Source organism: Tympanuchus pallidicinctus, unplaced genomic scaffold (genome assembly GCF_026119805.1).
Source record: "Tympanuchus pallidicinctus isolate F22 unplaced genomic scaffold, pur_lepc_1.0 scaffold1, whole genome shotgun sequence".
Classification (NCBI taxonomy): domain Eukaryota; kingdom Metazoa; phylum Chordata; class Aves; order Galliformes; family Phasianidae; genus Tympanuchus; species Tympanuchus pallidicinctus.
The window spans coordinates 5,040,806-5,067,480 of NW_026294618.1; the positions used below are offsets into that span (position 1 = coordinate 5,040,806).

The following is a 26,675-nucleotide window of genomic DNA, read 5'->3' on the forward strand; positions in this document are numbered from 1 at the left end:
AAAAGTATCAGCATCTCCACTGACAATCAGTGGGGTCAGCTAACCAGAACAGACAGCAGACCTGTACACAGCACTTGCTGAATATTACACACAAGTACCTCTCTCCATGCAAAGCTGCTCCAAGCAGTCACTTCCCCACAATCCCATAGGGCCCTGGTACACAAATGCTGTCTGTAACAGTTTGCTCCTTCAGCCATGATTTTTTTTATTAATTAATTTATTTATTAATTAATAAGAAATGCACGTATATGAAAGGCAACTTGAAGATATGGAAATGACCTAAATAATGGTAATTTCCTGGTAATTTCACATACCTCTAGAACTTGCAGTACCTCAAGCAGTCAGCACACACTGGTCACACAGATAACAGCTGGTGGCTTTTAACTTTGCTATCTGAGACATCCTTTCCATTGTGCACATCTCTGATAAGCACCCAGCTGTTGCAAACAAGAACCACGAGGCTGAAGTCTCAGATCTCTTTTGATTTTACTCAGCTTCCAGTGGGAGAAGGTCTCCAGACTGCACAGACTATGAAGAAGCACTGATGTGAGTAAAGCCAGCCACAGAGACCTGCTTTCAGTGTGCAGAGCCCCACACCATTTAAAGAAGAAATCACATCCCAGAAAGGTGCACGTGGAAGTTGGAAATACAGCGTTATCATGTGGATCTGAGCCAACAAGGAGACAAAATTGTGTTTGCAAGTGGAAATTGAATATTCAGACTTCCATGGGAAATTCCTATTCAACAGTACAGAGGAATAAAAATACCCACTTTTCACACATTTTATCTGTTAGTCTCAACTGCATCTGGTTCTGCTAACACAAGATGTTTTACGTGCCTCAAAATGAATTGCAAACAAGTTTCATTGTCAGGTACTTCACCAAACAAACAAAAAAAAACAAGAGAACACTAAAAAGCTGAACATTTCCTCAAAAAAAGAAAAACAACCAACAAAACAAACAGAAAAACCAACATTTTTTGTGAAGTCTCCAAGTTCCAGTCATAATATATGAAGAAACTGAGGCTGCCTCATGACCAGGACTTGTAGTTTAAGCTCTCTGGTGAACCAGTTTGTTTGGCTTCCCCATGTTTTCATTTCACTCTAAGCACCAATTGCACTGGCAGGAATGGAATTTGCCAGGATTACATATTTGGAGGTATAGAAAGGCAGGGAAAAAAATCTGTTCTGTGATAGGCAAAGCCAACATAAAAATAGAGTTTTAAGGCTGCTGACTGGGCTACAGAGCAATTTTCTAATGAAGGAAGACAAAGTAATACCTTTGTATTAAATCCAACAAGAGAAACTATAACAGAGAACCCTGCCGAGACCAAATTATTACCAGGAAGCTGAATGGCAATACTGCTGCACACTGCAACACAAACAGAGGTGGCCCCAAGAACAAGGTCCTATCTGGGAAGACAGTGCCTCAGTGGGAAGAGCTCAGACCCTACGCAGACCGATGACAGAAATGAAAACACACAAGCAGATAAATGACAGGGGGCAAGGACCAAAACCAGTGGCTGTGTCTACAGCAGTGTATTATATCTAAACAGAGCTGGTCCAAAAAGCCCCACACTAAGGGTCAGGGAATGGCACAGGCTGGGGACCTGATGGACTTCATTTTAATGCCCTTAAGTGGACTTGATGACCATTAAAGGTCCCTTCCAACTCAAACAATTCTATGAGATGACCCTTCTCACAAGCAAGTGCCCTTAAACAGCCTTCAGGCTGTCTAATAGAGCTCATAGAGCTCCCTACAGCTAGCCTCACCTGAGGGACTTCCAGGTGAACTGCCCAGCAAGAAGTGCCTGTGGATGGATATGGAGACAGTGTAAAATCATTAAGGTTGGAAAAGACCTCCAAGATCGCCAAGTCCAACTGCCAACCCATCACTAAACCACGTCCCTCAGTGCCACATCTCCACAGCTCTTGAACAGCTCCAAGGACAGTGACTCCACAAACCTCCCTGGGCAGCCTGATCCAATGCTTGGCCACTCTGCTGGAGAATAAATTTTTCTTAGTTTCCTATCTGAGCCTCCCTTGGTGCAACTTAAGGCCGTTACCTCTCATCCTAGGAGACAACGTTCAGGGAAATCCTTCCATCTTCCAAATACACGTTAGCTTTTTGAGCATTTGCTCCCATCACACTGACAAGAAATACACAAATTCCCTGTAAGAGTGAGAAAGAAGCTGCTTCACATCCCCCTTTGTGGGCAGTAACTGTTCTCTGGGGGATTAGACAGGACTGCACTTATCACCTGCCACACAGCAACCTGCACACTCTGATACCATCACGGCACAAGAAAGCATTCACTCCCAGGGCCCCTGCCAACAGGCCACCACTGATGACTAAAACACACTCGATAAAAATCAAAGATTTGAGAAAATCTCTTCTTTGAGCAGTTCAGGAGGCACTTCAAGGTCTCTGCACACTGCGTACTCCAGCTTTACTGCTGAGACACCGCAGCTTGAGGGGAACAAGCATTCTTGGTCCCAAGAGCTTTCAGCTTTTAACTGATAATTCCCTGTCCTCCTGCCTGTGAAAACACTTGACCTATAGGGCCATCAAAAAGTCCTGACTTGAAGAACATAAGAGGGGAAAAAATGAAGCGAATGCTTCTTTTCTTCCCCCAAATGCTCTGAAACCAACCCAGAGCACCAGGAACCACAACACTGTCCATCCTCTTACCCACCGTTTTAAGTCTCCCTGCTCTGTCTTAAAATGCTCATGGTGCAGCACTGGGTGCAGAGGGCTAAAACCCTCTGGGAAGTCCTGGCAATGCCATGCTGTCCTGCATGGAACAGGCTCTGTAAGCACCGAAAAGCAGCAGATCCAGCTGACTCATCACTGTAATTATTTTTTAGTGCTTACAGATGAGAGAAAGTCAAGAAGGAACATAAGCTCCTGCAGCATGGTTTGCACAGCCTGAGGCGCTTCCTCCAGCACAAAGGGAGCAGGTACACAAACAAATCCAGCTGCGTTCCCTTTAATAGCTAAACAAAAAGGACTGAGAGAATTGAAACGTTTAAAATTTAAAAACCAGGTTCAGATCAATCTGAATCATCAGGCTGATTAAACCACATTTAATACACTCATTTAACCTTTACCTAATAATTAAATAATGAACTCATTAGGGAAGGGAGCGGTATAATTTTAATCCTCATGACAAAAGAGCATTATCATGTCTGTGACAGCTGGTAACTGCATACAATGGCAATGCAACTCACAAGCTTCACATATCTACTCACTGCCTCAAACCAACGCTGAGACCACAGCTCTCCATGCAAACCTAGGCTGCCCAGACAAGCTAGAGGCATGGAAAGTCTCAGCTTACAAAACAATCCTCTGCAATCTAAGGAGATAATCTGTTAAAGTTCTGTAACGTGTTTCAGTAGATGAGATTGCTTCACGATCAAACAGACAAGGTCTAACATTAAGAGAATGCATATGTGCTTTTTATAGAGAGACATGTTATTTAATCTGTGATACTTGAGTGAAGTTGTAGGTCTCTCTCTCACGATCACGCACTTACCTAACAGCCATCTGCTGGAGATCAGCTGGAGTACAAGTGCTCCCCTCCCAGCAGAAATAGAAGAATGAGCAAGATTTTGAAAGTCAATACATAGAAAAAGAACAGCAGCTTGAGTTGAGGAAAATTGCCCCAATTTCATTTCTTCCGAGTGCCTGCAAAAGCAGCATCTCTGCCCTTCACTCAAAGATCCCCGCGCTTGCTTTTCTCCTTCATCTCCACTTATTGATTTTACAAGGAAAATCAGGATGGGAGCACTTGCCAGGAAGGATGAATTATGTGGGGAGATTCAAGAGGTTCAAAGCCAACTTGCCCTGAGAACTGAGAACCAAGTTCTAAATAAGATTACTCAGCCTTGAGTTCACAAAATAAAAAGCATTTTCCAGGAGAAAACAGACCCACTCAACCTTTCGTTTGGTTTTGAGTATTTTTGGAGCGTTTTCAAAACCTTTACATTCCACAGAAACGCTCACTTTCTCTCCTTGTAGATTTCAGAAGACACACAAACAAAAATTGCAATTTCCTAAAAGCATAAAAGAAGCTTTTCTAATTTATTGCTTTATTACTCTGGGGAAGAAAGGAAAAAAAAAAAAAAAAGAGCGCAACATTATTGAGCTTAAAATAATTTTAAAATGAATAAATGAATCCAGCTCTGCTAGACTGGAGGCATCTTGCTGGGTAGAGGCACAGGAAAGGCAGCTTTCATTTGATGACGTGGTGGACTTGCAGTGCAGAGAATGAATTCAAGACACACAGAGACAGGCAAGTGATACAAAACAGTGGGTATGTGGGCAGGGACACCTCCATGGACCAGGCTGTCCAGGGCTCCATCCAGCCCAGCCTTGAGCACTGCTCTCATTGTAAAGGATTTCCTTATAACACTCAGTGCAAACCAACCTTCTTTTATTTTACAGAGGCTACAAACGGGAGGGGAATCAACTCTTTGAAAGGGGAGATAACAGCAGGACAAGGGGAAACGGTTTGAAGTTGAGGGAGGGAAGATTCAGGTTGGATGTCAGGCAGAAGTTCTTTACCATGAGAGTGGTGAGGTGCTGGAACAGCTGCCCAGAGAGGCTGTGGATGCCCTGTCCATCCCTGGAGGTGTTCAGGGCCAGGTTGGATGGGGCCCTGGGCAGCCTGGGCTGCTATGAAATGGGGAGGTTGATGGCAGGAGGGTTAGAGATCTACGATCCTTGAGGTCCCTTCCAATCCAGCCCATTCTATTTTAAAGCCATTTACCCCTTGTCCTATAGATAAATGCCCTCAAGGTATCTCAGCCCTTCTCCTTGGGAGAGGTGTTCCGGCCTTCTTAGCATATTTGGAGCCACCCCCTGGAAGGCCTTCTTCCTGACTAGCTCTAGATGATGGTCATCTTTCCACCTCCCAGCTGTATTCCCACAGAGCTGTGAACATACAGTGGTCCAAGGCTTAGAGAGCCTGCAAGTGGAAAGCATTATAGGACACTTAAGGCTATTATAGCTGTAGCCTGGAAGCCAGCCTTTAAGGGAAAAGATGAGAAACAAAGCTCTTCCAAAAGAGCTCAGTGGGAGGTTTCTGTTCAAAAAAATGGGAGGTTGGGGAATTGGGAAATATTAGAGAATAACAAATTAATCTTCCAAATTCATTTCATTGCATCAACTCTATTGAGCGAAAAAGGCTGCTCAGAGGGCACAAATGGAATTAAGCACACCATTTTAGGGAAAACAACTTCAGAAAAGCAGACCTGCTAGGGAAATCAAAAGGCAACAGAGGTCAAGTAGAAGGAATGGACTTCCACCCAGCTTTTAAAGCGAGGGGCGGCTGAATACCAGCTGAAGTTCCTGAGATACAATTCAGCAATTAAATTCAAGCCAAAAGGGAAGACCTCCAACAAGATCAAGTAAACAAGATAGAGATGGGAAAAGTCCCCCTCTAAACGCCATAATTAAGACATGCAGAAGGAAACAAATAATGACAAACTCATTTGGTGATCTCTGCTGATCCAGGAACAGAAGAGCCCCAGAGCTAGAAGTAGCTAATAGGCAGCAGAGAGAGAAACACGTGGCGATGGCTCCCTGTATCTGAAAGGAATTATCCAGCAATGATACACAAGGCTGTGCTTGAAACAACAGAACTGCAAATTCAGAGAGGTAATTTTGAACCATCTTCAGATAATGAAGCTCTACTGGAACATTAACAATTCCTGTGAGATCAGGAGAAGGCTATTCTTCAGCATTAAAGCCACAGGATGATGCCCGATGGAGAGGAGTTTAGCTCCTATCCCAGGGATGCAGCCTGACAGCCTCCTGCTCACTCATTTCACTCAACACAAACCAAATTTTGCACAAGAAATCCCTGAAGCTTGCTTCATTTCCTCTTTCAACCGTGTGCTTGAAGCCAACCACCCTTCATTCCCCCACCCAAGGTGGCTGGTACCAGCTGCCCCAAGAGCTGCCTGCCTTGCCAGAAATGGGGCATGCAGTCAATAGGAAAAAAAGGGATAGAAGGAAAGAATCAACATCTCAGAAACAGACATTGAAGCAAAACTATTTCCATACATCAAGCAACATTTTCCTGACGTTTTCCAAACAAACATAGCGAGCCCTTTACCGGCACCGTGACCATTGCTCCCAGCACACCACTTCCATGATGGAGAACAGGCAGCCCAAGCACAGCTGGAAATGTGGTGACAAGATCAAGCCTTAACAGTTGCATAAAGGAGCAAGTAATTATTATGATGCTCAGATGAGCTCATCTCTCGTTCTCATCAAACTTGTTCGTTAAGTTATCGTTCACTCAATAATCTTCCATTCCCTCTTAAGGCATCAAAGCACAGGGAGGCAGTGCTGGCTTGTGCCTCTGCTACTGCTGTCCTCACCCAACAAATATCACGGAATCCCACAAGGATTGAAGTGCTTGCACCATGCTGAGATTTATTGTTTTAAAAACAATTACCGACACACTTGGCAGAATTCAGCATTCTCTTCCAGGCAGAAGAAAGCTTGCTACATTTTATGTGGGAGTCAGACAACTCTACTCTCATAACGAAGTTCACACAGACAAACATGGACACAAATCTTCATGAAGTCACACAACTCCCACACCCCTTACTGGGAGCCAGAGATATTCAATTCAATTTGGAGCATCAAATCCCTCAAGCCAGAAGCATCAGCGAACAACAGCATCCTGCCATGTACTCTGCAATGAATGACTTGGGATCTGATCAAGGAAAAACAAGTTATCACATTTTATTCCTCTGTTTCTTAAGAAAATTCTGCTTTGCCAGTAAGAAAAGAACTGTCACAAAGAGCTTGCTCACTGTCCAACAGATGCATGCAGTGGGACAGGCTCCTGCCCACTCTCCCATCTCTGTCTGAAGAGAGACAGGAGCAAGGGTGTAAGTGCTGAAGCAACAAGATCCAGCATCAACACATGGGCTGATGAAGGCAGCCGTTACACATCTACTCTTCAAGTGATTTTTTTGTAGCCTTAATTCCCACATATAATTATGAGCTTAAATGTTCAAAGACTTCAAATGATGCCTTGCACTTTCTTCAAGTTAAAAATATATATATATATATATTAAAAAAATCTCTCATGCTTTTAAAGTCAAGATAATGAATCCTTCCAAGAATAACAGCAATACCCACCATTTTCTAACCCGTAGACTCACAGCGGTGTCTGAGGGTACCCAATTTTCCTAAAACCAGTTTTTCCATCTCTGCACTTCCCTTGGAGGCAGCCCACGGCCAGCCCACCTGAAAACTCACCTAAGCTTTGCAGTGTGCACCCACTTCTGTGGCAAGGGCACGTCAGGATGGATGGAGAAGCTGCGCAAGGACCCAGTCCCAAAGGAAGTATCAACAGCAGTGAATCTATTTGGGAATGGAATTACTCCATTGGAGGGTCATGGTTTAATGAGCACAGTGGTGATGGATTGAGAACTGAACTTGATCTTAGTGGTCTTATCCACTACATTCATGGTTCTATGATCCTACTCTTCCCATTGTACATCTGCTTAGGGTCCCATAGAAGCTGCGGTGACACCCGAGTTGAGCTTCTAACTTATTAATCTAAAACTGGTAGGCTTAATACTATTCTCTTGGAAACTGTAAATAAACTAAATTTGAGTAGCATTGACTTTTATAGGGAGACCTTCATAAAGTATTGTTAGCAATAACCGTAGCATTTGGAAGAGCAAAGCTGTAAGTCTTAACTATCCAGACTGTCAGGAACTCGATAATACAAAAAACAATAATTAAAAGAGCCTTTCTCTCCTCCTCTGCAAGGGCACAGACCAAAAGAGGAGAGCAAGGACAACATGAGACACAAATAGTTTGTGGCAGAAAAGGTTAAATTCTCTCCCCCAAATTTGGAGAGCGTGCTATATTTTGCATAGAGACCATGGAGAACGAGTTGGGGGAAAGAGAATATCAAACTCAAAACAAGTCACAAGGCATCAACAATCCCTTGATGACAGGAGAGTAGTTTTTGTTGGCACAGCTCACGACAGCTGGAGGAGTAATTGCAAAGCTGAGTGAGAATGCCTAGAATATATTTTGCCTTTACGTTCTCAGATGAAAGATGCTATCCACAAGCATTTTACTGAAGTTAATTAAATCCACACAGCCTGCTTTGGCAGATCAAGAAGTATTTATCCTTATTTTGTAGAGAAAGGAATTAATCTCTCTGGTACTTTTCACATCAGGTATCTGCTCTTTTTACTTATGAAATGCCCCATAGATACACACAGCATCAAAAGCACGTTACCCTTCCCAGTCCAGCTGTCCCCAGCATACAGCCAGGGCAGGACTGATGATGATTCTGTTTTCCCCACGCCTACTGCCCCAGCAGAAATCTTGACTTCACAAGGAAGCAAGCCAGCTGTGGCTGCGCAGATCAACAGCAGAGGCGAACACAAACGCCGCATACAAGCTTTAATGCAATATCACCCCTTTATGATTTGTTTAAACAAAAAAAAAAAAAAAAAACCAGCAACTGCTCTTCCTTTGAGCTTCCTTTATCACAGCCATCCAGCCTTGCGAGAATACAGGGCTTCAAGCTGTGAAATTTCTCCCTCACTTCTGCTCTACTCCCTGTGCTGCCCAACGCTGCTTTCCAGCCACCCACCGCTGTGTGCTCAGAGCCCAGGCACACATCCTGTGCTCTCGGGCCACTCACTTACGCTCAGATCACGCGTTTCCAGTTCAAGAGCTCCACAGCAGGGAGGGAAAAGCTCATCCTTGTCACCCCCAGCTCTGCTCTGCTGAAAGAGGAGGAATGCTTCCCGCATCTCCCCCACGCAATGCTCCAATTAGGGACTGGAGCCTCAGTTTTGGCTGAGTTCCTCCTCGCTGAGCCCCAGGCAAGCCCTGCGAATCCAGCAGCAAACAAGTTCCATCCACCCTCCCTCTAATTACACGTTGTATCAGCACACCAAGTATTTGAAAGTAGCTTTATGCTTAGACATCAACAGCAACTGCCACCAACCCAAAGGAGCTGCCTATTCTATATGGCACTATCTATACACTGCTCCTCAGCATGATAAAACAAAACGCTGTTAGTGCCAATGTCATCCAGTGTCCTGAGTGAAAGCAGGGAGAAAGAAAGGCTGGTGAAATATTTATCATGAAGAGGCATGAAGAATTTGAGACACCTGCATTCCTGTCTTTTGCAGAATAGAGCTTAGATCTAAAAAAACCAAAAACCTAAAACAGTCATTAGCTAAAGTGACATGGAGAATTTTGTATTCTTGAGAAGGGTCAGTGCATCGATCTATAAAGAGAAGCTGGGAACATCTGCAGGGACAGGAAGAATATGCATAAACACACAGTGTGAACTAAAATACACAGTGCAGCAATGCTTGCAATCTTACCATGAGAATATGAATGTTTGGAGTTCTTCCCCATCTAAAAATGCCCTTCAGACAGCTGATTATGTATGTATTTCATATGGAAATGCATCTAATGATGTAAATGGAAAGGGAACCTAAGAATAAGTAGAGCACGTCCAAAGACTTTAGATAGCAAAAGGCATAAAATCAACTACTTTAAAACATTTCATTTCAACATAGCACAGCCTAGGAGAAGATTGGAAACGAGCACGGTGTAAAATACATAGCTTAAAACCTTGTTTCCGTTTTAATTTCTTCTGTAACACTTGACAAAGACCCCTTGTGCCTTACACTGCTGCACGTGCAGCGATGCCCATTGGCCTCGGCACAAACACGTCCCACTCTTCCTACAGAGACAACTGATGCCTGAGTGAAGCCAAGTCCATCTCAAATCCCTTGCATGCACCAGTTCAGCAGCAGTTACCAGTTCACCTATGAGGCTTACTATGCGCTGAGCACATCGAGTTAAAGCATTCTTCAAACTAAAATACCTGTCAGGAAATAGGAGCTTAGGGATACAAGCTGTCCTTCAAACCATCCAGTCTCACTGTCTAGAATACTTTAGTCAGATCCAGCATCATTCCAGACACGTTTCCCTGCATGCACACGGGAGGTGAGGGCTTTTTCAAACTGTCCATCACAACTCTACCTGCTCTCTAACCTCACTTCTCCAGCAGCATGGGCCTGCCTGCCTAAAGACAGGGAGACCCAGCAGGGACACAAAGCTTCCCCTGGACTCATGGACTGCCTGAGCAATGATCTAGAGGAGCTGCAAGGCACGGTTTGCAGAACCAGGCTGCCATGTAGAACAGCATACTCCGGCCATCCCTGAGAAGTCAGCTTAGTGGCTATGTATGGGGCACTGACAATCTTCTCTCTGCCAATCCAAGGCCAAGGCAGTGCCTAAAACCAGCAAATCTGAAACCTGACTAAAGAAGCAGACAGCCAGTGGTGTAATGCCAACATTACACGTGCTGTTACAATCTGCCACTGTGAGGAGACATCAGAAAAGTTCTGGAGTGGGGCCAGCAGATGTGTGCAGCAGCATCTGGTTAGCCCTTCTGATCTCCTGCCTTCGTGGGAGCCCCTATGTGCTCACTGCACTCAGCCCCAGCCCTGGCTCTTCCCATGCTGCAGGTTGTTTCCTTTGCCATCTCACTGCTCACTGCTGCTTCTCCAATCTGCTCCCCGAGAATGAAAGTAACACAGGAGTTAAAATAATGCGTCTTAACTGCATTTTTAGTGATAGAATCAACGGTGGGGGTTTTTTTGCTCAAAATTTCACCAATGCCCTTGGCTTCTAGATAAATGAGTAAATATTGTGACATTATTAAATGCATCCATTGCATGCTGAACAAGTCCTGCAGAAATCTATTTATTTGCAGTACACCTCATCTTGTTGACACCTTCCAATCAAGGCACTTCCAGACAAGAACTGCTGCTCTGTTTTAACACACTGCAATGTGATGCAGCTGCACTGACTGTACCTGGCTGCTGTTCTGGGGTCCTTCCAACAAATGCTCATGGCTTTGGAGCTCATTTGGCACATCCACCTCCCTGTGAGGACCCTGCAACACAACATACAGCTGTGCTTCGGCTGATACTCAGGAGGACAGGAGCCAGCAGGAGGTACCCTTTACTTTCCTGACAACAGAGTTATTCCCTTTCTTATGACAAGAGGCAGAGCGCATTTTTGGCCTTCCCACACATATCCATAGCTGCGTGACTGCCAACTCTTTTATCACTCCCTATTGCCCTTGATTTTCTGAAATTTTGCCCAAGGTTATATTCAGTAAAGGTTTCTACCTCAAAATGCTGCACTGAAAACATCATCACAGTCACACCTGGAAATTGCACCAAAACCCTTCTTGAAAATGGCCATTTTCTAAAGGGCAGCAGCCCAGCTGAGCAGAAGAGCAGCAAATTCTTATCCACCTCCCTTTGCAGGTGTAGTACTACCCTTTAAGTTGAAGGATTTTTTGCCCCTATATGTTATTACATATTTACAGACAGAGGTACTAATCTCTCAGCCTGCCCTTCCCAGCTCCTCTTATCTTTTTGCAGCTGCTCAGGGGCGGCTGACAGCTCCTATAGCCAGGAAACATTTCACACTTCAGAGAAGCAGAAGTTTCTTACAGGCAGACTCTTCCAGATCATCCTTCACTGAGCCTAATGACTCTGGAAAGATCTCTGGGGAGGGAACACTGCTGCCAATGAGCTTCATTAAGTATCCAGCACGAATGAGCGAAACATTTATTTTTTCATTCTTTCTCCAAGTTGGCTCTAGCACAGAAAACATCACAGAGCATATGCTGCCTAAACAACGTGCCCACAATTCCTGCCCTTTTTTCGAAGCAAGGCGGCTGTAAGCGAACACAACTATTTCCAGGGGAGCAACTTGATTTAGGAAAGCACCATAATACGAAAGCCCTGCTTTTCCAATTGCCCCACACATCACTTCTCACGGGGAGGGGGTGGGGTGACCGTCCCTGGAGGTGTCCAGAACCATGGAGAGGTGGCACTGAGGGATGCGGGCAGCGGTGGTGATGGGACGGGTTGGGGGTTGGCCTTGGTGATCTTGGAGGCCTTTTCCAACCTTAATGATTCTGTGAGAGAGAGCTGGCCAACTGCAAATACCTTTCAAACATTAACACTTGAGACTTCACTTAGGATGTGGTTCTGTGCTGTAGCTCAGCAGATCTAATGGCATCTTGCTGCAGAAAAGAGATCTCTTCCCTACTTCCAAAGCCTGCGTCCTCGGTGAGAGGATTCGGGGAGTTAGGCTGGGAGGAATCAGGCACACATCAGCACAAAAAGATCAGTGGGAGCACAACACTGGGAGCTGAACCTTCCCTCACAGCAGCGGCTTGACAATGTATCAGTTCAGCTACAATGCACAAGAGCACTCTAAATTTAGATAGCTTTCTAACTATAAAGCCGTATCTCACATCCATTATTCCTCTCCCAACACAAGGATGAGCTATTCTATTATAAATGCTTTGATATCACCACAGAGCTCTCTACCCCACAGGAGCAGACATCAATTGTCATTAAAGCGGTTCCGTTTCAGAACGGAGAAAGAAAAGGGAGACAAAGCTAATGGTGGTGAAGGACAGGTTGCCCAAGGAGGGGAATGATCACAGGTTTAGAAGGAAAGGGAAAAAAACCTATAGATGACTTTACCTGGGCTTGGGCTGCTGCTCATTAATGCTTCTGAGAATCACTTGACAGGTGATGACCTACACTGCTCTCAGCTTATTCACTTCTCATCCATCTCAGACAGCACCAAATCCCTTTCACGTGCATGGTGTAATGGGAATGCTTGCTCTGAATAAAACAAACAAACAGGAGAAACAAAAAGAAAGAAAAGAAACAACAAAACTGCAGGCCTCAATTTGCCTGAGAAAACCACCAGAAGACTCAGTGATGGCATCAGGCATTGGGTTTCACAGCTCACTTCCCTCAGCCGCTCTGCATTTCCACCTTCTCTGCAAGAGGAAAGCCTCTCCGAGCACAGACTCCGGGCTGCGTGGGCAGAAGACACGGTTGTTTCCTCCTGTTGATATTTCTATCTACCCCCTGTTGGTCTGGGATTTCTCACAGAGCTTTTAAAAAGCTTTTCCCATTCAGGATTTGCTCCACTTCAAGTTTCTGGAGCGTGTGAACTCCGTGTTCGAGGCAGACACAGACATCCTTCTATTTCGGATATTCTGTTTCAGCAGCTAGCAGCCAACTACTGCCCCATTTTTTTCCTAACTACAGTTTGAAAACCAAAAAAAAAAAAAAAGCAGCCATAAACCCTTCTTTATATACTTTCTTTATATATGCAAGGATTTCTTACCGTATCGAAATAAAATCCAACCAGACAACAATATATCAGTGCTATCTATCAGGGCTGGCAAGGGTGAAGTTATTCTGTTCCCACACATCCTAATCTGCTAGTGTCACTTGCAAAATAAAACTACTAATAATAATAAATAAAAGTTCCTCTGTGAAAAGGTTAAGGGCTGAATCCACAACTTGCTGAGAAAGAAGAACAAAATCCAACTTTGACCAGAATTACTGAACCATCCCATTTCAGGACAAATATTTTGTCAATTTATAGAATCATTTGAGTTGGAAAAGACCTCCAAGATCATCCAGTCCAACCCCAGCCCACCCCACCGTGCCCACTGCCCACGTCCCTCAGTGCCACATCCCCACAGCTCTGGAACACCTCCAGGGATGCTGACCCCACCACCTCCCTGGGCAGCTGTGCCACTGCATCACCACCCTTTGAGAGCAGAAACGTTTCCTAATATCCAACCTGAACCTCCCCTGGTACAACTTGAGACAAACATCTTTCATCTTACCGCTACTACTCAGGAGCAGAGCCCGATCCCCACCTCACCACAACCTCCTTTTGGGGAGATGCAGGGAGTGCTGAGGTCTCCCCTGAGCTCCTCTGCTCCAGACTGATCCATCCCAGTGCCCTCAGCCATTCCCCTTAACACTTATGCTCCAGACCCATCACGGCTTCATTACCCTTCTCTGGACACACTCCAGGACCTCAATGTCTTTCTTGCAGCAAGGGGCCTAAACAGAGCACAGCACTCAACGTGAGTGCATAGTACAGATGAACTACCACCATTCCTGCAGGCTATACTGCTGCTGATACAAAATCCCTCCTGCTCCATCACGTAAAAGATCAAGAACTGTGTTTACAGTCCCACAGCCAGCAGCAGACCTGATGAACCACCTCACTCTGCATCTCAAAGGTAGAAGCATACAGCAACAGAGACGCACTTGAATAGCAAACCAAGAGTAAGGGTATAAATTAGTTCCCCAGAGACCTAAGACAGGCTTCCTTTCCCTCTCAAAGGCATCAGCTCTGCCATGCCTCACAGTGAGGGCTTTAGGCAGAATTAAAAGGACACTAAATCTGTCTGCAGGGAAAGAGAGCAGCTGGATCAGCACAAGATGAAACAGAGGATTCAGGACGAATGGGAAGAAGTGTGTTTTCCCCTCCTTATGGGCAGTTTCAATGTAGCAGTGCATTCATCTTCTACTTCTTCCAACTGAAAACTCTATTCTGAAAGTGTTCTTTTAAGACTTGAAGTACACCTGTAAGATCTGCATCATTCGGAGCAGCAGCCAAGCTGGACATTTGCACAAGAGGGCTTGAGGCACTGCGCAATGCTGCTGAACCCATTCCAGGTCAGCCACCCACACCCTGACTCTTGTCAGAAATGGAAATACTAACAGGCAGGGTCATAACCTGACTCTTCAGTGATGATTATTAAAGACTCGTGTTTCCAGGTAATTTTTCCTGCAGCACTGTCTAAAAGAGATCCAAGCTGAAGCTTGCACATAGAAGCAGAAATGAAACTTCAGTCCAGTAATCTAAAGGAAGGCAACAAGAAAGAAGGGCACAGACTCCTTAGCAGAGTCTGGTTCGTGTTATTCAGCAAGTTGCTGCCCAGTTCTTTCTCAAAATGGAACAAAGAATATCTGAAGTTGGAAAGCATCCATAAGGATAATCAAGTCCAGTGATAGTGCCATGACTTAAGGGAGGATTAGGTTAGATCTTAAGAGGAAGTTTTTCCCCCAGAGGGTGGTGAGGCACTGGCACAGGTTGCCCAAGGAGGCTGTGGATGCCCCATCCCTGCAGGCATTCAAGGCCAGGCTGGATGTGGCTCTGGGCAGCCTGGGCTGCTGGTTGGTGACCTGCACACAGCAGGGGCTTGGAACTGGATGAGCACTGTGCTCCTTTTCAACTCAGGCCATTCTAGGATTCTATGATTCACATGACAAAACCATTTCCAGAGGTGAAAAAATTTAATTACCTTTTCTTTTTATAAGATAACAACACTGATTCCCACTCTTCTTCCTTTGATTTACAGCAGGAGGAGGAAGGAGCACAAAGAAGGAAGGAACAAGTTGTTTAAACAACAACAGATGTTACATCAATGCCAGCATAAAGGAGTCACAAGCATCCTGTTCTTGTCAGAGCTGTCGCTGTGTAAGAGCTCTGCCTTTTGAAGAAGACTTTATAACCTCAAACACACACGTTCAGCTTTATTTTCTTCCTAATCAGAAGTCAATTATCCCACTGAGTAATGACAGAACAATTCCACAAAGTAAATCCTTTTCATATTGAGGCCTTCTGTGATCAAATTGCACTGGAAACATCCTCGATCACACAAAAGGAGGAGGATTTCACTCGTGCTTCCCTTATCAATCCTAGGCACCCCTCTCCAAACCAGCAGCGTAGCAATGGCTCCAGCTGACAGCATGAGATGATGTACTTTTATCCAAACTGAAACTTCACTACTCAATCTTTTATCAAGTCTGAGGCTATTCAGAAAGTGTTTACCTCCAGCTGTCTATAGATTTTACTCACAGAAGCAAATTAGTGCTTCTGGCAAACATTATTTAACTTGTTCCCTCACAATCGTTACTATAGTAATGTGAAACTCCTGGAGAGCCCCTTTAATACTTTTTTAACCACTTTGAAATAGCTTTGTTATTAAATAACCACCAGAACATCTTCCTATCAGGCAAATTATCATCTGTTCTCATGTTTTGTACTTTCAAGTATTCTTGCTAACAGCCTGCAACACCACACCAGTCCCAGGTGCCAAAGTCCAGACATACATGAACTACTTCCAATCAGCCTTGGATACATGAGTAATACTGTAATCAGGAGGCACTGAGGAAAGCCAAAGAGCCATACCTCAGTGCTACAGTACCTGGGGTGCTTGATGGAAGGCAACAGAGCAAATCAAAGCAACCATCTGACCACCAGGAGGACCTCTGCTGGGTCCAGCATTTAAGATCTATTATCCATATTCAACATCCTTCTGGCAACATCTGGAGGTAATCTGGACTGATTCACCTGGTCAGGATGCAGGCTGGTATTCTTCAGTTTGCAGGGAAAGCCTCATGTCATCCCACAGTTATCCATGCTCATGCACTCCAGCTCTTCTCTACGACACAAGTCCTGAATGATATCTCTGTATATTCTGTATATTTCTCCTTTTTAGGATGGAGGCATAAGAGGAGCAGGAAGAAAGTGTTCTACAGCTTGTCCCTGTAGCAGAGACAGCATGGCAAATATGGCTGGCAAACCTGCTCAGACACTGTCCTGAGCAACTCAGCAATGAACCCAGGTAAGAGCTTGGAGAAGATCAGCTGGGGAACAGCTGAACTTTGTGATTTAATACTGGGGAAAAAAACCTAACACCAAGAGGATAGGAAGGATGGGGAACTGCAAATCTGTGTACGACATGATTTTAGCCTCACTTGAGCTCTCCCCCTCCTACCCACTGTGGGATTCAATGAGAAATGTAAGCAGAAAAGAAATAAACACACAAACAGTGACTTATTCTACCTAAGTACAAACCAATTCCTGGAGGGGAAGGGAGGAGAACAGGACTGGGACTGATATTACAGGCTTAGCAAGCAGGAGCACTTCAGCACATACAGCTGGCTTTGTCACTGTGTCACAAAGGCTCCCTGTTACCACTCCACCATTACAGCATTGTCCCATGCAGCCTCAAGTCCGAAGTTCAATGGCTGTATTAAACGAAGAAGTAATCGGGTGATGGTGTAAGTTGGCTTCTTGGAGCTCCCCATTCAGAGCAGGGATCCCAGCAAGGGCACCAAACCATCCCTTGCTCCAAGCAAAATGAGGACTAAAACTATATGCAGTGTCTCCACCACAGGCTGTTTTCCTGTGCAAAGCAGAAGTGCAACACTTCAGTCAGCATTTTACAAGCCCTTTCCATGCTGGCCATATTATTCAGTCAGTGTACTATACAAGGACAAATACACAGAGCGTGTTCCAGTGCTGTCCAGGAAGAGCTGATCTCTTGTAGAGATCAACATCTGGCACATCTGCACCCTGTAAGGACAGCCTAGCCAAAAATAACATCGAATCCTACAAGAGAAACAGTTATTTGGCTGTTTGGATCCTAACCACATTAAAAATTACTCTCAATTTACTATTTTACTGAACCATTCCTGAAATTGTCGCTGGGGGCTGCCTGAAGGCTGCTCAGCTTGCCGCATGCAACTTCACGTGTGCATGTGTTAAAAGAATAATGAGAAAGAACTATTTTATACAAGAAGAGTCCTGATCATCCCATGGTTTCTGCATGTATCTCTCCTGCTCCTCGTGCCAAGCACATCCCCTGTCCAAGGGAAATCCACTTTTTGGATGCCCTGGGACATGGAGATTCGCACACTTCTCTAGATAGGTCACACAGCTGTGAACTCAGTGCTGAGGAAGAAAACTGTGACTTGAGAACCTGGCTTCTCAGTCTGACCGCAGGGCAGGACCTTAACCACACTCGCCCAAGCTGTGATTCACCTTAGAGTAGCACAAAAGCCACGCATGTGAGTCAGGGCTGAAATACAAAACCACAGAGCTGGCTCAGCCCCTGGCACGTCAGTCTGCAGACCATCAGTGCAGACCTGGGACCACAACGCTAAGATTTCAATTGTGTTGTATTTCAGTTCTACTTTTGGGAAGCTCAGCGCTAATAAAATAAACAGCACTTATGCAAAGCACTGGGGATGGAGGAGCATGTCTCTTCCTGGCAGAATCAGTACCTGTTTGGTGACACAGTTCTATGTTTATCCAGATAACAACTGTTCTTTGATACAATTTCCCCTCTTAACCAATGCAGGGTGGGAGAAGCTTTAACATCTGAAGCACTGTGTGTCCCCGTTTAGAAGAGGCAGTGCACGCTAACAGCCATTTAGTTTCCTGAAATTGCTGCAGGATACAAAGATATGTCACATATCCTGGCTGACAGCTTCAACACAAAGGCACACAATATCTGCCCGGGCTCTTTGTTAAATACTACATTGTCCCAGTGACTCAGTGCACTGGAATGCATCACGTTTATTCATAGCTTTTCTGATAGTCTTTAGATTAGGCACAAATTTCTGCCTTTTAGAAAAAAAGATATCTATGGCTTATTATTATGTGGAGCACACAAAATTCCTGGCCTCTTTTCCAGGGTGATAAACACAGCACTGAAACAAAAAGCCTGGCCCCCAAACCAAAGGGCTCTTTCAAGCTTCTAAGTAAGGTTCCAAGAACATTCAAGAGAGGAAAACCCAGTTGTGCACCACAACCAGAAGTTCTGATCAGAAGGAAAGAGTGCAGAAGAGCAGCGAAGATGGTTGAAGTCACTGAACAGCTGTAATGAGGACAGCTGAATCAGCTTTGGATCTTTCAGCCTGGAATACTAGAGTGCAATACCAAACCGCCCTCATTTCGAGTTCTTAACTGCTGTTGTGAGCAGACAGAGGGCAAGCACACCCACAGTGAGCCCAGGAAGCATCAACCACCTCCATTGACAGCAAGGGCCCTGCAATACAGCCTCCCCCAACATGTACCTTTCCTGCCAAGTCACGAAGCCTCACGTGATGCTTGAAGAGAAGCTTCCTAACATTGCAACCCCAGCCCAGTTACATACACATTTAGCGCACAGTCTTCAGAAACAATGACTTGTCAAGGACTTCTTTGAAACAGTTTCTTTTCCCATTCCTATCCATGGCAGTCAAAGACAGAGCCTGTCTCCAACATCTCATTTGTTCTATTCCTCTGCCATTTCCTACTGATCTGAATTCATATACGCAGATTTCTTGCTTGAATCACAATCTTCTGCCCTACAAAGGGACTCCAGGCCTCAAATCCTTGTCTCCCACTTCTGTTCTTCATCAGGCTCACAGAAGCGTACCTGGTTCTGAAGGTCAGTGCTGAGCCTGCCATACACAGCACTGGCTGTAATAAGAGTTCTGCAGGCCAAATTATGCCCTTGGGGAAGCAGACGCAGCCCTGTGGCCTTCTGCAGATTGCACAGCTGTCAGACTACAACTTACAGTACTCTCCTTAAGATACACAAGGAGAAAGAGAATTCAATTATATTGACTTATTTTAGCTCCTGAAGTCAGCGGATCTGACTCTAAGCACACTTGGGATTAGACCTGTCGATTATGACCGTGGGGCAGCACTGACCAATAGCAGCATCATTTGTTCTTCCCACAACCTCTCTGCTCCTTTCAGTTTTAGCATTCCTCATGCTGTTTGTTGCAGCAGCCATCATACCAGCTGAGAAGGGAGTCCCCACTGCGTATGGCACACTACAAAAGGTGCCAAAGGTAGAAAGACTGTCCTGAATTCAGAAGCAAACAGCTAAATGAATGGTGCATAAGGTAGGAAAAGGTCAGCTGAACCAAGGACATCAGGCATGTCTCACGACACTTGCCAGAGGTGAGAAAATAAGAAGCCACACATCAGAAAGCTTCTTTTTCCCCTTCTTGCATAGAAGCACAAGCATTATCTGCCCTGCTCCCAGGATGTTTTTAAACCAACCTGCTAACACATTCCAGTTTCCAGGCACACCATTTCCCCTTGTCCTTTGTTTATGAACACCTTCAGTTCTAAAATTCACCACCCCATCCTTAGGAGAGCGACCTGCTAGGGTCATTACAATGAAATTAATTGTGCAGTGGTCTCAGCCATCGCAGCTCCCACGCTCACCTGCTGTGTCTGTGCCTGCATTTTACATCCAAAAGCTGAGAGTCAGCTTGCAGATGCCTACAGTAGGCAGTTAACTATTTCAGCCTGGCTGTGCACCAGATGGGCCAACATGTTCCAGTTAACCAGTATGCATTAACTGAGGTCCCTCACAGTAACAAGTTTAATAATACTTGTAGACACCTCATAAAGCATAGGCTTGTTATTTCAGCCCATTAGTATGCGTGCAAGATATTTTAATGTGTAAAAAGTCCCCATGAAATAAGAATTTTCTCCTTTCAGGAAAAAAAAAAAGCCATCCTTGCCACGTACTAGGCAGTGCTTTCCAGTTCTGTCTTCATAGCCTTTCCATCCCATAAGTCAAGTCACGCCTCATTTAACTGACTTTACAGCTTGCCTCTAAGAGTAACCCCTGCATTTGAGCAGGTTGCTCGTCGAGTTCAGCAAGGCTGCAATAGAGCAGGTGAACTCTTGCTCTCCTGACCCCAGGGCCTTTTCTGCTCTGCAGCACAGGAAACCACACATGACACATGACTGAATTATGTGGCAATGCCTTCAGCATAGATTTCCCACAGCCTCCAACAGGTACAAGGCACAGCTGTATTGGTTCTTTGTTCTGCTGGAAAGTGCACACCACTGGAAGTGGGGTACAGGCAGAACGTAGCATTTTGGATAAAAGGAACTGGAGCCATCAGCTTCCATTTCTCTCAAAACAAAAGTTAAGCCAAGGGAGTTTGCATTTCTATGGCAGCGTTGTCCAAGTAAGCAGAGTTAATGCTCCTCTCCAGTGAAGTCAACCTGAAGACACTACACAGTGTGACAACAGAAAGTCATTTCAGAAAGGCATTACAGAAAGTCCCATCCTAGAAACGTAAGTGTACTTACTGGAAAAGGTGATCAAACAATGTCTCTCCTCTGTAGCCAGCTGTCCACTCATTCACCTGGATCCTGTCGGAGCAGAAAAAAAGGCTGTCAGTATAGGCAAAGTGACAGAGCCAAGAAGTAGGCCAGCTGAGGAAAGCTGGGCAGATCCTTCACAACACTGAGGTCGAGAACTAAGAATGCTGGCAAAGCTCAGAGCACTGCTGCAGTGCCTGAAATCAGCTATGGACTGCTTGCCTCCAGAGGCTCTCAAGAAGGGCCAACCTGATCCAAGTGTAAAGCAAGATATTTATGTAAGAGAATGGCACCAATAGCTACAAAAAATGGCTGCTACAGAGAACTGTGTCTGTTTGTGACGCACACTGACCACCAAAAGCACCATGACACGTGTGCTCTGCCTATTACACGGGGAAATGAGAACTCCCTTAGCAAGATGCAGCCCAGAAGGAATACAAGGGCTGCAATCCAGCACTCACTGAGGAGTGCCTTTAACAGACACACTGGTTCAACAAAATTGTACCCCTGTAAGAAGGGGCCACTCAACTTCTGCTTAACCCCATTGTGATCAAGCAGAAGATTACCCACGGAGTGGTGTTATGATGCAAAGAAAAGTAAAACACATCAGTAGCTATACACATTAATGTACATCACACACAGACCAACTGCGCTTCAGAGAGACATTAAATCCACATTCAATTAACAGAGACCTCCCTTAAGATGGGCATTAAATAATTCCCTACCATGCACGGAGATAACTGGCCACTCCACAGAAATGGAATAGGAACCTCCTCATCTCCCTGCCAATAACATCTCCATTCAAACTTGCCCTTAAAACAACAAGGGGTCAGCGAGGAGGGATGAGGGGCAGGAGAGTCGCTGCTGGCGCACTATTGTGTGCTTACATTAAAGACTCCTCATCAGAAAATTACTCGAAACGGATGTTGTTCATGTTTATCAATAACAGAGCTAATGGCTTTTATGTAAATGCCATTACTCTCAGTCAGATCTGCACAGGACTCAGCCCCATCTCCCCTCGTGAGCGACACCGCTTCAGGCAGCCAATCTAAATGCAAATTATAATCAAATGGCAAAACCAGGAGTTCTCTGGATGAGACCAAAAACTTAAAATTAAGGACAAGGCGTACTGATTTTGAGAGAGCATCCCTCCTTGTCGTAAACACAGAACACCTGCTGGGCTCACACTGCTTCTTCAACCCCAACGTACACAAAAATTCAAGCCCAACTTGATTCCTCTTTGCAGCCCTCCTGTTTACCTATAGAGCAAAGAGCACCATTTGCAGGGGATGCGACTCTCCGTGGTGCAGAGCTGGAAGAAGAGGTGGTGCTGCAGGATGGGTTTTTGGAGGCAGAGATTTAGAGCTGCTGGCAGCACGAGAAGCGCCTCTCTCATGGCATAAAAGCTTTTCAGAAGAGCACTTAAATCACAACCCCCACCTGGAGGACATGTCAAACGCAGCGCTTCGTCGGCACCGATTACAGTAACGCACTAATGACAAATTTGGTAATAAATAACATTAAAAACCACGCTGTTTATTAAGCGGAACGCACAGAAGAGAAACTAACGGTTACAACAAAGGCCAGAAATGTAACAACATAACTACTGCACAGGTCTGTGAGAGAGCCCACAGGGGACTGGCTCCCCGGCAGCAGAACACCAAAGCTCCCACTCCCCAGGGGTGGACGCGTCCTCAGGAGCACGCAGCCAATTAGCGATGGCTGCAGAGGTGCTCGTCACACGGGTTCAGCGCTTTGTATGGTTTGGAAGAGCAGAACACAGGAATATTCATAGAGCAGAACTTGGCTAATTAACGTCAATAACTGAGAGACCTGTTCTGCAAACAGCTGGATTTTGTGGATTAGCAGCGAGCAGACGCACAGCGCTGGGGAGCAGCGAGAGGATGCAGCTCAGCACCTGGCTGCTGCTTCAGTATAGCAGTTAATGATTTATCCTTGGGCCTTAATGTCCACGAACGAATGAATGCCCAGTCTGTAAATAAAGCACCTCAGCCTGCGCACAGCCCAGCTGCATCTGACTGCTGGGGTTTGACTGGCCGTCAAAAGAGGTATTAAATTCAAAACCACAGCCCTGCCTGCCTTCCCCCAGAAGCTTCTCATAAGGACTGGCATCTCTGAAGTCTCAGTCAACTCCTCTTCTTTTTCCACAGCTGCTTTGACATAGCTTGTGGTTAAACAATTACTCACAGACCCATTGTTTTCTGCACTAAAATAAGACACAGACTTTCAGTCCTCCCTCACAGCACGGAGCTGCAAAGGCTCCTTCCTCCTCTTCCTCCAAAGCCATGGTAAAGCAGCACAGCTACACAGCCCATCTTTGGCAAAAGGAGCCCCAACTTACAGCTTGTTACCACATGAGAGCCCACCTGGAATCAGCACAGAATTGAGTTAGAAAGAACACATAAAAGCCACCTGCTCCCACTCCCTGCCATGAGAAGGAACAGCTCAGAGTCTGTCCAGCCTGACCTCGGCTGTCTGAAGGGGACAAGACACCCACCACCTCTCTAGGCAACCTGTGCCAGTGCCTCACTGCCCTTATTGGCAAGATCTTCTTCCATAAGTCCAACCTAAATTTCCTCTCTTTTAGTTTGAAACCATTTCCCCTTGCCCTATCACAACAGATCCTGATAAAAAATCTGTCCCTTGTTTTCTTACAGCGCCCTTTTAGTTATGAAAGGCCACTCTCAGATCTCTCTGCTGCCTTCTCCAGGCTGCGCAGCCCCAGCAATCTCAGCCTCTCTTCCTATGAGAGGTGTCCCGTTCCATGGATCATTTTTGTGGCCCTTCTCTGGATGCATTCCAACAGGTCTGTGTCTCTCCTGTACTGAGGACTCCACATCTGGATGCAGTGCTCCAGGTGAGGCCTCACCAGAACAGTAAACAAAGGCAGGATCCCCCCCTTTGTCCTGCTGGCCACACTGCTTTGGATGCAGCCCAGGATACAGCTGGCATTCTGGACAGCGAGGCCACAGTGCTGGCTCACGTTCAGCTGCCATCCATCATTACCCCCAGGTTCTTTTCGACAGGGCTGTGCTCTACTCTTACATCCCCAGCTTGTATTGACAGCGGGGGCTGCTGTGACTTCAGGTGCAGACTCTGCACTTGGCTCTGTTGAACCTCGGGAGGCGGTCGCACGCCTATGAGCTGTGGGAGAAGAGGAAAAAATAGGAGGAAAAAAAAAAAAGGGAACAAGCCCTTCCAAAACAAGTGCATCTCTTCCCCCATTCACACACCTCAGTGCTGCAGATCACAGCCCAACCCTGCAACAGATGTCCTGCTGAAAGCAGCAGCACTGCGAAGCAAACAAGCGTTCAGGCACGGCGACTCAGGGAATGCTGCTCCAGGAACGTGGTGCATCGGGGACGGTGCTGCTCAGCCACCCGAGATTTCACGCACAGCCACCACCATAATCTGATTTCACAGGCGTCTCCCGACTTCAGCTGTCAAACCGCAACCGCGGCCCATTTGCTGCAGCAGCAGCGCGCTCGAAAACCAGAGCTGTTCCTGGAGCAGAGCCATTTCCTCCCAGAAATTCAAGGTTCAAAAAGCAGAGAATCTCACCGCAACCCATGGACTCGCTGCTTCCCTTTGCAAGAGTTCGGGTTTACGCTCACCAAAAGGGTCGGAGCAGCAGAGCCTTTTCTTACTGCCTTTTGTGCGAGGCTTCACACTACCATGAATGGGTGGAAATGCAAAGCAGAAGTTCGCACAAAGAGAAAGCAGCGTGTGAGGTGGTTTCTTCTGAAAAGGAGAAGGAGCAGGAATGACTTACTGCCTCATTAAAGAGCCCTGGGCTGCATTTTTATTAGATATATTTAGATGCCAGTGGTTAAAAAAACAACAAAAATTAAAAAAATAAATAGAGAGAAGGGGGAGCACCTATATTCTTCAGGTATGGGCCTGGATAAGTCACATGGCTACAAACCAAACCACAGCAGACACTCCAAACACAAGTGTGGAATGCTAATGGTGCACACGGGGACTCAGAAAATCACCATCAATCTGCACAAAGGTGAAAAGACTCTGCTGCTGCAGGACCGTGCCTTTTCCCCACGTTCTCACACAGCAAATGCCTGTTCGTGCCACAGCCCACAGTTGCTCCAGTGTTCCTCTTTGTGTTTTCTTACCTCATTACAGCTTGTAAGCTGCTCAATGCAATGAAAAGGCAAGTCAGTGGAAAATTTACTATCTCGGTGGTAAAACTGAGCCCATGCCCCTGCTGACAGCCTTCCCACCACCGCCTCCTATGGCACTGCGTGATCCCATGCACCTCCTGCTGTGGCCTCCATCCTGCAAGCCACCTGCAGCTCCAAAGAAAGGCTTAATTCATAAAACATCCCGAGTTGGAAGGGGCCCATAGGGATCACCACGTCCAATTCCTAGTTCAAAACACATTTCCTATGTACATATCCCATACATGTATATGTCCAAGTATATATATTCTGGCCTGCACAGTGCACAACTTGCTAATAATGTAAATGATATCTCCCCAGCTTAATGGGGATGAGAAGTTATGGCTCTACACTGGCACTGAACAAAGCAAGGCGGCACGCCCAGAGCCAGCATGCCTCACAACCACTAAACACACATTTCTGTGCTCTACGTGGGCAGCAACTGCTGTCCAGAACGTTTTAACAGCAGAAACCGCACCGCTTGATGCGGGAGGAAAAAAATAAACCAAACCCAAATACGTTCTTCCTCCTCTTCAAAGCCAGAGCATAAGAAACAAGCAATGTAATTATTCCCACACAAGGGGAAGGAAAATAAACCCAAAGAACACACACACGAGGAAAGAAACAAGTCTCAAAAAAATGCATTTTCAAAATAGTTCAAGGGTTTCTGTGCCAGGCCATAGCCTTACAGCAGGAGTCAGGAAGAAACTACAGAGAACGGACTTCAGGGCTGCTGCATCCCGCAGAGCCCCCAGCACAATCTCTCCTGCATGCAGCATCATTCCCTGCCTCCTCCCCTGCTCAGCAAAACTCCCAGCCCAGCATCCAGCAGTGAGGAGGCCAGCTGTGAAAGGTGCTGGCTCTGTGTCTGTCCCCTGCTAGGGACCCACCAGTGCCTGCCCTGGGCTGCACCCAGAGGCCAGCACCGAGTCGGCACGAGTGGGTGCCCTAAGTGCTGCACGTCCTTTGGTGCCCATGGGCACAGGTTTTTCCTCCTGAGCAGCCTCAAAGCCAAAGGCACCAGTTGCAGCTGTCCCATCACCCGCCTGGAGACAGCCAGCACCAGCGGCGTGCCAAGAGGAGGCTTTCGCTGCACCTGTCCCAACATCAGGTCTCCCCAGCAAATCCTCCAAATCCAAGGCTGCAGCAAACAAACCTCTGGCAGGACAGAAGCAAGCTCTCGCCCAGATGCGTTTCCTCCAGGGAGCAGAAGCACGACTCAGACACAATCACTCTCTGCTGACAAGTAAAAGCACTTCAAGGAAGGCTTCTTTCCCCTCCCTTCACTTTGTTTTAAATGGCTGAAGAATTTCCTCTGAACACTCCCAATTGCAGCTCTTGTAGAGTTATTTTTGAAAGCAGAGAACCAGATTTCTGAGAGTCTGAATGAGGAAATGCAAAGCTTTTATTAAGCAATAATAGCCCAGACAATGGTCACGATTTCCCAAGGGTCTGAACACCACAGCTGACAATAAGCTTGATTCCTACACAAAACCCCCCTTGCAGGCTCCGAGGGTTTGCTTTGTATGGTCTCAGCTCAAGTTAGAGAGTTAAAACATTTGCAGTGCGATTTCCTCCAGTAACATCTGACCAGAAATACAAAAATCACTGGGAAAAGCCCTTCATGTTGTCCCCTTCCTCCTTGTGA

At 45.9% G+C, this 26,675-nt stretch overlaps 1 protein-coding gene across 9 annotated transcripts in view; it reads right to left on the reverse strand.

Moving 5' to 3' along the window:
* The window catches only part of EXTL3 (exostosin like glycosyltransferase 3), a 132,273-nt gene that overhangs the window by 70,384 nt on the left and 35,214 nt on the right, over positions 1-26,675 (reverse strand). For 4 of the 9 annotated variants that reach the window (XM_052691282.1, XM_052691252.1, XM_052691241.1 and 1 more), the window contains exon 2: positions 20,823-20,885. The exons of 2 other annotated variants lie outside the window; for them this stretch is intronic. The gene's annotated coding sequence lies outside the window, so the exon portion shown is untranslated. Of the gene's footprint in view, positions 1-12,586; positions 12,731-20,822; positions 20,886-26,183; positions 26,259-26,675 lie in introns of those variants that run through there. 3 more of the 9 variants (XM_052691291.1, XM_052691272.1, XM_052691306.1) reach the window with 2 other exon arrangements.